This window comes from Rhincodon typus, chromosome 3, assembly GCF_021869965.1.
Source record: "Rhincodon typus isolate 14 chromosome 3, sRhiTyp1.1, whole genome shotgun sequence".
NCBI lineage: Eukaryota > Metazoa > Chordata > Chondrichthyes > Orectolobiformes > Rhincodontidae > Rhincodon > Rhincodon typus.
In genome coordinates this window covers 49140080-49154467 of record NC_063334.1, presented here as the reverse complement: position 1 = coordinate 49154467, position 14388 = coordinate 49140080, and the positions used below count along the sequence as shown (strand labels likewise).

At 38.8% G+C, this 14388-nt stretch overlaps 1 protein-coding gene and 1 non-coding gene across 3 annotated transcripts in view; both read right to left on the bottom strand.

The window, feature by feature from the left end:
- Positions 1-14388, bottom strand: part of LOC109913699 (guanine nucleotide-binding protein G(I)/G(S)/G(O) subunit gamma-7) — a 345302-nt gene that overhangs the window by 262390 nt on the left and 68524 nt on the right. Inside the window, exon 1 of one of the 2 annotated variants that reach the window (XM_048595253.1) lies at positions 4653-4730. The exons of the other annotated variant lie outside the window; for it this stretch is intronic. The gene's annotated coding sequence lies outside the window, so the exon portion shown is untranslated. Of the gene's footprint in view, positions 1-4652; positions 4731-14388 lie in introns of those variants that run through there. 2 annotated transcript variants of the gene reach the window in all.
- On the bottom strand, positions 11734-11837 carry LOC125482859. Its single transcript, XR_007261832.1, has one exon. It is a non-coding gene; the product is annotated as a U6 spliceosomal RNA (small nuclear RNA).

The following is a 14388-nucleotide window of genomic DNA, read 5'->3' as shown; positions in this document are numbered from 1 at the left end:
TTCTTGAGGATGTTAACTGGATTGAATGGAGAACAGCCTTCCCATTGGAATGAGAACTGTAATAATCTCAGCCATGCATACTGCAGCAATGCGTCTTGACAGTTAAAAAAAGGAACTGATGAAAACATCTGGTTCAGATTATTCCTCAGAAGTAACTTTGCCTTCAAAGCCAAACCTCACACAAGGTCAAATATATAAACTAGAAAATTACAAATGTATTTTGAAAATTTGGCACTTTATTCTTAACGTCATTCATATTTTTCACACATTTAATTTGTTTAATCAATTCAAAGAATTCTAGTGTTATCCTTACTTTCCCAGCGTACAGCTTTTTTATGCCAGTGCTTTTGGTTAATATTCATTTACAGAACTGTTCCTTTCTATTGACATTCATATAGAATTAGTAAGCGTGTTATTCAAGTATAACAAATATGTGAATTTGTACAGCAAAAGTGGCAACCACCACAGCTATCACTTTCTTCTTTGTGTAAATTCTGTACTTATGAGAAATATTTGGAATGGAATTAAGTAAAATATTATGATCTGATAATCCATGTTTTAGAAACAAGAACAAAGCTGCTGCTACGAAATTGGCAGTAAGAATGTCCATTTTGATTTTCTTCTGAACTATGTTGGAGTGTGCAATAGCTGTCAGTTCTCTCCGAAAGAATCCATTCCACTGAAAATTGCTTTAATCAGCCGGGTAACAAAATACTGACTCCTTAACTTGAAAAGCATTTCATATTCATACCGTGTGCTTGGCATTTTACAATAGTACTTTGTATTCATAGTCTTACTTTCCATAAAAACTATAGAAATGATACAGGATAGTAGGGGGGCATTCATCCCATCTTGTCCATGCTGACCCAAAAGCAGCCAGGTGCCCTTTCTAATGCTGTTTTCCCCCACACGGCCAATAGCCTTGCGGTTTACAGCACTTAAGGTGCAGATCCAGACACTTTTTGAAAGGGTTTAAGGCCTCTGTCTCCACCAAAAGCTCAGGCAGTGAATTCCAGACACCCTTCACCCTCTGCATAAAATGTTTTTTCCTCATGTCCCCTCTAATCCTTCTGCCACTTAGCCTGAATCTAAGACCCCTGGTTTTTGAACTCCCTACCAAGGGAAACAGGTTCCTCTTGTCTACCCTATCTCTACCCCTCACAATTTTGTATGCCTCGATCATGGGTAGTATGGTGGCTCAGTGGTTAGCACTGCTGACTCACATTACCAGAGACCCGGGTTCAACTGTTTGGAGTTTGCACACTGTCCCCATGTCTGTAAGGGTTTCCTCCCACAGTCCAAAGATGTGCAGGCTAGGTCGATTGGCCATGCTAAATTGCCCATAGTGTCCAGAAGTGTGTAGGGTAGGTGGATTAGCCAAGGGGAATGCAAGGTTACAAGGACAGGGTAGGGAGTGGGTCTGGGTGGGATGCTGTTCGGAGGATCAGCGTGGACTCAATGGACTCTCCCACACTGTAGAGACTCTATGATTCTATATAGCCCCGTGGCCTTCTCTGTTGTAAGGAAAACAACCCCAACCTCTCCAACCTCTCTTTGTAGCTACTATTCTCCAGCCATGGCTACCATTCCAGTAAATCTTCTCTGCAGCTTCTGCAGAGCAACTACATCCTTTCTTATGTGGTGACCAGAACCACACACAACACTCCAGTTATAATTCCACCAGAGTACTGTTCCATCATTACATCTGTACTTTTGTATTCTCTACCTCAGCCAATGAAGAAGAACTTTCCGTATGACTTCTTTACAATCTTACATATCTTACTGCCAACTTTAGGGGCCTGTGCATTTGTACACCAAGATCGTTCACTTCATCTATTCCTTTCAGTATACAGGTATTTCTGCTATAACACGAATTTCATTAACACAAATTGGCTGTTACGTGATTGATTAATAGTGATGCTGTTTGGATAACGCGAACTTTCTGCTGTACAGGATAGTGATTTTCTATGGTGATTTTCTATAGCGCGATTTTTTTTCTATTGCATTATAGGAGAAGTACCTGTATTCCCATTTATTGTGTATTCCCTTTTGCTGTTTGACCCCCCTGAATGCATTACCTCACATTTACCAGAGTTAAACTCAATCTGACACTTCCCTGCTGACTCCGCCAACCCTTCTATATAATTTTGGAGCTTACAGCTTATAACTCTACACTGGACAGTCAATTTTTGTGTCCTCTGCAAATTTCAAAATTGTGCCTGCTACATTGAAGTCCAAATCATTAATGTGTAAAACAAACAGCAGTGGTCCCAACACCATGCTGTGCAGAATACCATTTGAAACCGCTTTCCATTTGCAAGGGCAGCCAATGGTCATTATCCTTTCTTTCGTGTTACTAAGCCAACTTTGGATCCAATTCGACAGCTTACTGTGTATCCTATAGGTTTTTACTTCATTGACCAATTTGCCATGTCAAACCTTGTCAAATGTCTCACTAAAATCCACATAGACAACATCCACTGATCTACCCTCATCGATCATCCTTGAAATTTCCTCAAAGAATTCAGTCAAATTGATAAGACATTACCTTTTTTTAACAAGTGTTTTTGAAACCTAATTACTTTTGGTCTTTTTGAGTTGCTAACTATATCACTAACTAATGTTCTATCTGCAGTTTCCAGATCCGAATCTGACCCATCTAAGCCTACGCTTTGGCTGTTATCCCTCCTGCCATCTTAGTTTAAAACCTCACCAAGGGAACCAACGGGCGGCACGGTGGCTCAGTGGTTAGCACTACCGCCTCATGGTGCCAGGGACCCAGGTTTGATTCCAACCTTGGGTGCCTGTTATCAGTACCTTATACAGTTTCACTAAGACTTCCCTACACTTATACTCCAACCTCTTTCTGAGTTTGTAAGTTCTCCCGCCTCAATGTGATCCTTCCCTGGGTGCTCCGGTTTCCTCCCACAGTCCAAAGATGTGTAGGTTACGTGGATTGGCTGGTCTAATTTACCTCAGTGTCCAGGGATGTGCAGGATAGGAGGAGTAACCATGGAAAATGTGGGGTTGAAGGACAGGATGGGGTCTAGGTCTGATTGGAATGCTCTTCAGAGGGTCGGTGCAGACTTGATGGGCTGAATGTCTTCTTTCTGCACTGTAGGGATTCTATTATTCTAATTGGCAAAAGCTCACGCGCGAATATTTGTCCCAGTTCCGAAGTGAAAATAAATCATGACAAGATGGCATTTTAGTGGAAAAGAAAATTAAGTATTCAATAACAAGAAGTTCACCATTTCCTATTGCACCACATAGCCTTTTTCTAATGCATTTCTTTTACATTTGGTTTGTTTTAGGTCTATCTTTTCAAATGTGCTTCAGAATCTTCGTCAAATGTGTGATCAGCAGAGTAAGAAAGGAAGACAAGTAGTCTCCTGGGTTTGTGAGAAACAAAGACATTAAAAGTCTTTAGACAAAAAATACACATTGTTCTAACAAAGACGTATATTCTTAACAAAGCACTGACAGCATGGTACTTTGGGGTCTAAGTATGCATATTCATACAGCAATTCAACACATATTGGAACTTCGAGTGAATGTAGCACACTCAAATAAAGATTCAAAATTCTACACCCCCCCACAATTGGGTTGGAATAATTTTACCCTATATCTGAGAACACTGTGTATGTCCACTCTACTTCTACAGGGTAATATTGCAGGGTTTGTGAGAGGGCATTTATTATATAATGCTGCTTGCTACTATGTAGAGTCGATGCTTGTGTAGCATATACCATTCTTCATATTCATTCATGGGACTTAAGTGTCGCTGCCAAAGCCAGCATTTGCTTCCCATCCTGAATTGCCCTCAAACTGAGTGGCTTTGTAGGCCAATTCAAAGAGTAGTTAAGAGCCAAACACATTTCTGTGAGTCTGCAGTCACATGTAAGCCAAACCAGGCTAGGATATTAGTGAATTAGATATGGGTTTTTTACTTTTAACAATGGTCTATGTTAGTTACTTAATTACTTAATAAATGCAAGTTACATCATTGGCCCTAAGGGATATGAACTCAGGTCCCTGAAACAATAGCCTGGGCCTCTAGATTATCAGTCCAATGACATTAAGGAGAGATGGTGACATAATAATAACGTGACCAATAGTAAGTTATTGCGATATGCAACCAACAACGGATGCTGATCTAAAGGAGGAGTTTTAAGATAAAGAAAATCACTTTTCTCAAGCCCCAAGGATGAAGCCCATCAGGACCTATGAACCTTTAGCAACAATTTATTCAGTATCTTCCCTGGTGATAGAAATTTTCTTGATCTTCTCTCTCACTTACACAGTTTGTTTTATAACTATTTCTGGGATATTACAAATATGCTCTACAGACAAGATCAATGCAAAGATACCACTTCAATTCTTCTACCATCTCCTTATTTTCTTTTATTAATGCTCCAGACACATTTTCAATGGACTAACACTAATTTTGTTAGCCTTTTTTAAAATTACGTATGGAAATTCTTACTAACTATTTTATATTTCTAGCTATTTTTTCTCATACTCTAATATTTTCCTTCCTATTAACTTTGATAGTCACCCTTCTTCATCTAAACCCATCAACACATCAATCTATCTGTTTCTAATTCACATATTTATTTAGCTTTCCCTTAAACGTGGTTATTGCTACTCACCTTAACTACTCCATATAGTAGCATGTTTTAATCACTCCCTGAATAAAGATGTTTCTCCTGAATTCCTCATTGGACTTGTTCGTGTTCATTTTATATTTATGGTCCCCTAGTTCTGGTCTTCCCTACAAAATGAAAACATCTCTATATTTACTCTTAAGGATCTTAAGAGAGCTCTCTTCAGTTAGTCTTTACATTGGAATTGAAATTGTTCAATCTCCTCTTATAGTTAGAATTTCTCAGTTCTGGTGTCATCTCAAGAATATGGAGACCAGAATTGTTCACAGTGCTTCCTGTTTAAATTTAACCAAAATACTATGCATGTTTAACAAATCACAGCTAGAATATTCTGATGTTATTCAATTTTATCTTTCCAGAAATAAGTTCTGGTGCTTTGTTTGAGTAACTTTATGAACTTATTAACTCCTGTTTCCCTTTTAATGGTCTGTGAATCTGAATGCCCTGATCTCTCACTTTTCTACCCCATTTAAACACCAATATTCAAGAAGTGTGCAGATTCTTTGTTCTTCCTACCAACTATCACTTCATACAAATCCACACTGAAGTTCATTTGTCAATTACGCATTCTTACAATATATTTATTTACATCTAGTATATAGTCACCCCTTGTATCAAGTACACACACCAATCTGTGGTAATCCACAAATTCTGATCCCTGAACCCAAATCATGCATTTAATTGATGAATCACAATTGTTTCAACAGACGTTCTTCTGGAGCAACATTAGATTAACTACCTTTATTTAACCCTTCAGTCTGCTGGTTGCCTCCAAAGCCATAAGTTATGAGCCTATGCAATACCTTTTGAAATCCTTATGGAAATGTATTACAACTATTGCATTATCCTCATCTACACTGTATCTTATTTCTGTAAAGAATTTGATAAGGTCTGTCAAGCATGATTCTCCTTTTCAGACTTTGTATTATGTGATCTTTCTTATGTAATCTGTTTCCAGATATTTTATTCCATCTTGAACAAGCTTTTGAGTTATCCTAGCTACTGCCAACATTAAGTTAACTGATCCACCCTTCCTTGGCCTTTTGTTATCTCCCCTTTTAAACAAAGGAATCATATCAGCTGTTCACCCCAATTTCTGCTATTATTACTTTTTCTGATAAACAGTAGTACCTTTGTTATTTCTTCTCTAATTTCTTTTATATGTGCATGCAATCCAACAAGACCAGGGATTTTATCCGCTCTAAATTTAGTTTATCAATTATCTCCTTTTATTTTCTTTCAACCTTAGTACCTTAGATGAGCAATTTTCAAACCACTAAATCACGCAACACTAATTTCATGATATGGTTTTGAGAATGTTTGGCACTTGGACTAACGAGTTCAATGCTTAATCCCTTTCAAGTGCAACTACTTCAAAGGAAGATGTAGGATTGGATTTTATCAGTTCTCTACACATGGACTGAGAAGCATAAGCCCTCCTAAAATGGCAATGAGGGTGTTAGGAGGACAACCTGCCACTATGGAATACTCTCACGAATGGGACAAACATGGGTGTGGTTCACCCTCTGAGCAACGAGGACCACTTGTCTGATCCTGGCACGTTCCAAATAAAAACTGATCTGACTTTGAAGGATGCATCATCATGGAGGTGCAAACTACTTTTCCCATAGCCTCAGCAAAAATCACCATTAGCAGTGATGCTGCCAAAGCTGCTGTTGGGCTCAGCAGCAAGATGACTAATACTTCGGCAGTAAAGTAAGAGGGGAGCTGCCAAATCTGCAAGAACAGGGTTTAGGGGAATACTGCTGGTCAACACATCTGGGTAGAGACATTGCTTATGCCAAGATTGTTGGAGAGGAAAGTGTGTAACACAATGCATATGAATTAGAGGACATGAGACAAGTGATTCAAAAATAGGGTATTCTTAGAAATTCTAGGACAGTTGGCCACACTGGGTAGCAGTTTAGAAAGGCAGACCACCACTTCATTCGACGGTGGTCTCACCAATGCCCTACCAGCAAGATCTCACTTAGCTTCCAGCGCTGGTAGCCAAACATCACTGGATTGGTAAAACTTGGATCATAACAACAGATTGACTTTTAAGCAGACTAGTGAACTTCATACAACACAATACGTTCTAGCTAGCTGAAAACAAAAAAAAAGTACTTTTAGAGTTCTAAACCCTAACAGTAAATTCTGTTTCACAATCACTCTCCTGTTGCACCAAGTAAGACACACTTTGTAACAGTGACAATATACCCATGTCTGTGAATACTTGTGTGTTGACTGTGGCTCAGTTAGGAGCACACTTGCTTTGGAAATGAAAAATGCTAAATTCAAGACTCAGTCTAAAGCTTGAGCACAGAAATTATACCTTATATTCCAGTATGTTACTGAGAAAGCATTATATTGTCAGAGGTGTCATCTTTTGAATGAAATATAAACTGAGATATTATCTGCTTTGATGGATGTAAGATATCCCATCACACTGTTTCGAAGGGGAGTTAAGTGCAGCGCTGACATTGATGTTCGGCTCTTAAGTAACATCACACAAAAAACTATGATCTATTCATTATCAGATTGGTGTTTGTGTTTGATATCTCCCCTTACCCTGTCCCATCTTCCCATCCAACATGGCAAAGGCGAAACCTGTGCCCGTGCGATTTAAAATGGTACATAATACACATGTGTCAGTGTCGCCAAACTCAGCCTTCCAAAAACACTAAATTATCAAGGGGCTAAAGGGGAAAGGAAATAAACACAATAACTACCATTTGAGAAAAAATACAAGGGAAACTAATGGGTTGCATCCTAGGATTTTAAAGAAAGGTAATGTTCTTGGTAGCAATCTTCCAAACGTCCAAGGTAACACCCTTGTTCAAAAATTCGGGAGACAAAAAAAAAGTAACTATAAGCTAGTCAGTTTAACATCAATCATTGGGAAAATTGTAAAGGATGTAATAGCAGAGCTCATAGTATTGTAGGTGGTGTATCAACATGGACAGAGGATTGGATACCTAATAGAGAACAGAGTTGGGAGAAAGGGGACATTTTCAGAATGGCAACCTGTAACTGGTGGAGTGCCGCAGGGATCAGAGCTGGGGTCACAATTATTAGATGTTGGAAGTATATGTACAATCGCCAAGTTTGCAGATGATACAAATATAGGTGGAAATACTGATGTTGCCACAAGAAGTCTATAGAAGGATATGGGCAGGGCAAAAAAACTTGGCAGATGGAAAATAAGATGATATGAGGCTAGGCACTTTGGCAGTAGAATAGAACAGCTGAGTATTAGTTAGATGGGGAAAAGACTGAATGACCCTGAAACACCAAAAAGGTAGCATCCAAGCTTAGCAAGTAATAAGGAAAAAATGTAATCTTGGCCTTTATTTCAAAGGGAATAGAGTATAAAAATAGAGAGGGCTAAAACTTTACAAGGCATAGTTAGACCACACCTGGATACTACAAACAGTTTAGCCCTCTTATCTAAGGGAAGATATACTGGCAGTGGAGAAATCCAGAGAAGATTGATTAAGTTGACAAAGGGAATGCAGGGAATGTTTTTCTACAAGGAGAAGTCAGGCTTATACTCATTATAATTTAGAAGAATAAGAGGAGACCTTATTGAAGTATATTATCCTTAGGGGTCTTGACAGGAGTGGTCCAGAGAGGTTATTTCCCCTTCTGGGGGAACCTCAGACCAGAGGGCATACCTTGTAAGGAGCTGCACATTTAAGACAGAGATGAGGAGGATTATTTTTTTCTCTCTCAGAGTGGTGAATCTGTACAATTCTTTACTGCAGAGGGCTGTTGAGGCTGGGTCATTAAATATATTCAAAACTGACATAGATTTTAAATCAGTAGGAGAATCAAAGATTATGGAGCAAAGGCAGAAAAATGGAGTTGAAGATTATCAGATTTCAGAGTGCGGTTTTAAAATATACTTCTCTGAATTCTCAGTCAGGAGAAATGTTCTTCTCAACTCATATCCAAAAAAGAATGCCTTCCAATGCTCTAGCAATGTAACACCCTTGACTCTGTCAAATTTTTAACCACGAGTTAAATAATTAGTCTCTTTCATTGATTTTAGCTGAAGAATAAATATGGACCAAGACAGCAGGAAAACTCGAGATCTATGAATACAGCATTGTAATTTTTATGTGCACCTAAGAGAACCGACAGGACCTTAGTTTAACGTGTCATCTAAATGACCATGTACCTGAACATGGAGCACTCCATACTGCAAGATTGGATTGCATGCTCAAAGATCTGAAGTGAGGTTTGAATATGCAACCTTTTGATTCAAAGGTGTACACATTACAACTCAGTCAAGTCTCACACCTGCAAGGGATTACACAGAAACTTTCTTAACAGACTACGCAATAGGAATCAACCAATTTGAATAGTGCTCCTGTTAATTTTCATAAATGCTAAATTTGTGCCAAAATTTAGAAGAATAATTTCATCTATATCACTTAATACCTTCAAATATGTTTTTGATTATATACAAATGAGAAACAGCAGCATAAAAATATGGATCTACCACTGATTGTTCCCTCTGACGTGCCATGGAAGTAGCACTCTGCCCTAATAATTAAATGCCAGCCATGAAATAAAATGTGACATAACAAAATGTCACTATTTCATGACCTTGACAAACAAAATTGCCATTCCGAAAATCATTCTCCTACTGTCAGGTACCAGTGATTAAAAATACAAATTAAAACAAAATACTGCGGTTGATGAAAATCTGAAACAAACACACAGAATGCTGGAGAAACTCAGCAGACCTGGCAACATCTGTGGAGACAGAAACAAAGTTAATGTCCAGGAAGACTCTTCTTCAAAAGAAACACATCCTCCATGCTCACGTTGACTAAAAATTCACTTGATCTGCTTTGATCACTCAGTCTAATGCAAGTTTTATTTATATCTTACTTAGTTTACAGTGAGCACAACGTGGATGGCTTCAGCAACAGGTGAATTGAGGTAGGGGAGGAGTCAGGCAACGTTATAATAATGAAAATAAACAGTCTTAGTTAAAACAGGAAGCTCATCTCAGAACTAAGTGTGGCAACAGCTGCAAACATTCTGATTCAACCCCAAATGATTGCCAAGGTCAGGGACGGAGAAGGTAGCTAGGGAACAAAATTTGTAGCAGCCACTGAATACGATAACTTTGGTCTTCACAATGTTTAACCAGAGGAAATTTCCCTTCATCCTGTTCTGGATGTCAGATAAGCAATCTGATGAATCAGCGAGAGTGGAGAAGTTGAGGGGTATGCTGGTATGATTAGAGGAAGGGCAGCAAATTGATGATGTTACTAGACTAGTGATCCAGGGCATGGTTAAATAAATCCAGGGACACTAGTTTCAATCACACCATGATAACTGAGAAACTTAATAACATCAATTAACTAATCTGGAATAAACTGCCAATCTCAATAATGATGATCATAAATTACTGAATCATTGTAAAAACACAACTACAACATCTATCACATGCAAATTCCTCTGTAAAATCACTTCGTTCTGACTTAGAACCGTAAAGCCATTTTTTCACTGTAGCTAGGTAAATTCCTGAAACTCCCACCTAAACAGGACTGTCGGGGAACACACACAACAGTATCCAGCATTTCAAAAAGATCGCTCAGTTGGACCTTCCTAAGGCAATTGAGGATGGACAACATCAGCAACATTCAAATCTTTCCAAATTAAAATAAAGCTTGATGCCAGCTGTGTACATGTGAAACTAACGTTGTATTTGAATGATATTGCTGAGAAGCAACAGTTAGATGTGAAATAGAAGGGGACCCAAGGTTAGTTTCATGGACACGAGAAGAATTAATGGTACAACAGCAAGAAGAAAAGCCTTGCCAGTTATAATTACGAATGGAATATGACAATTACTGCCGAACTACAATGGAGAGTCACTGGAAAAGGATAATGTAGTCAACCATTTTGAAAGCTTCTGACAAGATGGGCTGAACGGCTACTGTTGTACTATATGATTCGAAAATGAGTAGGATGTTGAGTAGTTGTTTACCACTATTGGAGAGATATAGGATGATAAATGTGATTTTGATAAGAGCTATGCTGTACTGCGGTAAGGACGGATAACTGATTGGAGTTAATATCGAGAATGAAAATCACATGCCAACAGAAAATTTAGAAGACATGACTGAAACCTTGAGCCAAGAGATTTGGTTAAAGGAAAAAAGAGCCAGAGAAAGCTGGGCTCAGGCATCATAAAGCTTAATGAATGATGATTGATTGTCACTTGTACTCTAGAATGAACAAAACAATAAAATTAGTGAAAAGCTTCAACTGTCACCACAATCTGATGCCATTTTGAATAGTTTAAGAATAAAAAGAATAAAAAGAATAAAAAAGATAACGCTGAAAGAAACTCCACCTTCAGTCCGCTGCCTTCGCCATCGGTCCTGAGCTGGCTCACCAACAACACCTGTGCTGCCACACCTTCGCCAGTTGCACTGGACCCACTGTCAGAGTAACATTCTTCACGCAATATGTCTTTGTCACTACGCCCACCTCACTGATGGGGCGCCAATGCCAGGCTCACAATCACACGGCAACCTGGAGCCAGTGTCTCACCAATAATCAGGAGTCCTCGCTCCAGGCCTCCAGACAGCCCTGGTTCCACAACTGCCGCTGCTTCAATGACACCTGGAGAACCTGCTCCGAGCACAGTCCACACCGCTGCTGCCTAGCCAATGGCTGCAGGCCCCATTCCAGGCATACCACAACCTCCTACTTGACGTTATCTTCTCTGCTGCTACTGACAGGAAGATGAAGAAGAAAAATAAAATAAAGGAGAGAAGACAAAAAAGAGAGAAGGTCCAGGAGCCCGAACACTGCTTACTGTGCTGGCGCCGCTATCTTGAATCTGTCCCACTATTAGTGAGGAGAAGGGACAAACAATTTAAGTTTGTTGCAAATCTCTTAGAATCCCTACATTGCAGAATGAGGCCATTTGGCCCTTTGAGTGTGCACAGACACCCCAAAGAGCAATCTGCTCAGAACCAGCCCACCACCCTATCCCTATCTCCATACATTACCACTGCGCCACAATAGCGCCCCCAAAAAAATGGAACGTTTCTCAAATTAGTAAGCCATCCTTGCGCAGTAGCCATGCTAATATTCTCTGTGTTGTTCCAACATTAGTATATGTCATGCTGCCACAGCTCTTTATATACAGTTATGCTGCACTTTTTTATTGTTCAGAATTGAATTTATTTAAAACTTCTAGGTGTCTTCCAAGTGTCATTCTTAATTATTTCAACACCATTCATAGAGTAATACTGTCATTTTTACCAGAGAAAAAGGTATCATGCAGCTTTGGATCATTGAAACTGTACATACAAAAGATATTAATTATTGCTATATTCCTATTTGCCTTCCAGCAAGTGTGGGATTTCTCTACTCAGGTTTGTGCCATCCTATACAAGCATCTAAATCTTCTTTCTAATACCAGGAATTTTCTCCTTCAAAGTGATGCAAATGACAAGCATGCTTTACTCTGTGATGGGAATGTGGAATGCGGAGAAGGTGGGAAAGCTTTGGCAAGTTAATTGAAAAGGTGATGCAAAGATCTTCCACTGTCAATTCTGGTAACACAATTCTGAAACTTCGCAGTTGGGTGTTGTAGCTGTGCAGTAGGTGATGTTTTCATCACCATCTAGATTTATTCTTATAAACCAATTGAAATGTAGGTTTTACTGACATTGACTGTGCAGAGTTTTGCCAAGTTATAATTTTTTTTACATATTAGATGTAGTATTTTATAACATTACATTAAGCAAACGACCTAGAATTGTATGATCGGAAACATTAATTAACTACTTAAAGAGAAACTGGACAACAATGCAGCTGTTCAATTTTACATACAACAGCAACTTTGAATAGTGGTAAGGACCCCAGGATTGATCACCTATTAAAAGACATTTTGAGAAAATATCTTACAACAGCAAAAGAGATAGTCTGCCTCCTTTGGCTTCAGTCAGCCATTTCTGATAGGAATATCCACTTGGAGTTTTATTTAATAAGGGAAGACATATGTTCCAGCATAGACACGTCGGCAATAGAGGCTCCCATATCAAAAAGGAAGACATTTCAGTCAGAAGTGCAACCATGGATTGTTCAACCACATCTCAACTGGATATCTCAGAGGGGGAGAGACATACAGAGAGAGTTGTCTTTCTCTTTGTTTTGTGCTGTATGGCAGTCATAGACATCAAACTGGGGCATGTAATCATGAGATGCTGGAGCAGCAGAACTTGTTTAGAAATAGCTAGCTTGCAAGTGCAACTTCATATAGAACAGCAACACTTGTGTTCTAATTGATTTCCATGGAACAAAGAATAATTGCCAGATTTCAACTGAGTGTGCTGTATTCTACTAATTTCTATATTTTGTTAGTTTATAATTAGGCCTCATTTAACCAGTGGTTTTCACAGTGCCTTCCTTGAGGGTCAGCATATGTAATGGAAAATGCAAAGTGCGATAGCCAGCACATCCAAAGCTATGTTACAATTCCTGGGTTATAGCATTAACCAAGCAGTAAAAGCGTAGTCTCAATTGTGTGGCTTTGCAGTGACACAAAAGTCTTCAACAGGCCACACATAAGACAGCACCTTTAAACTACTGTACTTTTATAGATACTCAACTTAAAAGGGCTGCAGGCTTAAATTATTCACGCACTCCAAAACAAATGAAGGAAATGTTGGATGCAAGGTCCTTATAAAGGAGGAGCCATTTCTACCAAACCTGACAATATTTGGTAAAGAACCATAAAACTTCAGCAGTTTTACTTCAAGCATGCAGGGCTGAAACACTGAGAAAATATTTCCACTCATGTTCCATAATGGAAACAACACAAACCTCCAAGTCACACACCATCTTGGAACAATATCACTATTCCTTTACTATCACTGGGTCAAAATCCTGGAACTTCTTTCCAAACAGCATCATGGATACTATCTACATCCCAAGGACTGCAACTGTTCAGGAAGAAAGCTTACCACCATCTTCTCCAGAGCAATTAAGGATGGACAACAACTGCTGGCCCAGCCATTGATGCCCACATCCCATGAACAATTTCTTTCAAATCCCTGGGCTAATTTTTGGTTATTTCTTGATATTAAAATAATCAGTGAAAACTTAATAGTTTTTCTCTAAATTTAACCAGATCCGTCTCCACTTTTTTTTTTATTTCTCTATCTTTCCATTAATAACACAAGTTTAGCATTTTTTGAATTGCTAATAACAACTGATTTTAATCTGCTGATTTACCTGCACAAAGTACATTTCACATCTTCACTTTGCCCCTTCTGACAGGTTACCGTGAAAGACTGGTTGGAACTATCTTACTCATTTAAAGAATAATACCTTTTAAGTGGGTGACATGCTGCACGTTACAAAATTCACACAACACATATGAAGTCCAATAATTAAATGTCTAAAAAGAACTGGATAGAACTTATAAAGAAATAAGTATAAAATAATGATCATCTCTTTCCTTTTTAAGGGGAACAAAAATATCTTTAAATAAAAACGGAAAGAATTGCAGATGCTGTGAATCAGGAACAAAAATCAAAGTTGCTGGAAAAGCTCAGCAGGTCTGGCAGAATCTGTGAAGGAAAAAGCAGAGTTAACGTTTCGGGTCTGGTGACCCTTCCTCAGAACACTGCGACCCGAAACGTTAACTCTGTTTTTTCCTTCACAGATGCTGCCAGGC